Source organism: Megalops cyprinoides, chromosome 15 (genome assembly GCF_013368585.1).
Source record: "Megalops cyprinoides isolate fMegCyp1 chromosome 15, fMegCyp1.pri, whole genome shotgun sequence".
NCBI lineage: Eukaryota > Metazoa > Chordata > Actinopteri > Elopiformes > Megalopidae > Megalops > Megalops cyprinoides.
Genome location: NC_050597.1, coordinates 19097199 through 19097500, shown reverse-complemented (window position 1 = coordinate 19097500; position 302 = coordinate 19097199). Strand labels below are relative to the sequence as shown.

The window sequence follows — 302 nt, the reverse complement described above, 5'->3', positions numbered from 1 at the left end:
GCGTCTTTGTTAACAGTTTGGTCTCTGAAACATTCAAGGACTGATCAATTTCAGGAGCTGATTAAATTGGAAGGCTTTCCCTAGTTACGTTTTACGGGGGGGGGGGGGGTTAAGGGAGGAGCAAACCAGTGTTTCATAAATGTGTGCTTTATCGTTCAGTTCCCTTTCCCGCAATGCAAACAAACCACAGGGGTAGCAGCGTTCTGAGGAATTTCCTAAACTCCCGAAACATGCAAAATACGCAGAGATGCGCATATATATCTCACGTGAACAGGCCACAGTCCAAGTTCACAACCCATGGC

At 46.4% G+C, this 302-nt stretch overlaps 1 protein-coding gene across 1 annotated transcript in view; it reads right to left on the bottom strand.

Moving 5' to 3' along the window:
* Positions 1-37, bottom strand: part of LOC118790075 (kynurenine 3-monooxygenase) — a 14556-nt gene extending 14519 nt beyond the window's left edge. The window contains exon 1 of the mRNA XM_036546885.1: positions 1-37. This exon is cut by the window's left edge and continues 99 nt beyond it. The gene's annotated coding sequence lies outside the window, so the exon portion shown is untranslated.
* Between the last annotated feature and the right edge of the window lie 265 nt (positions 38-302).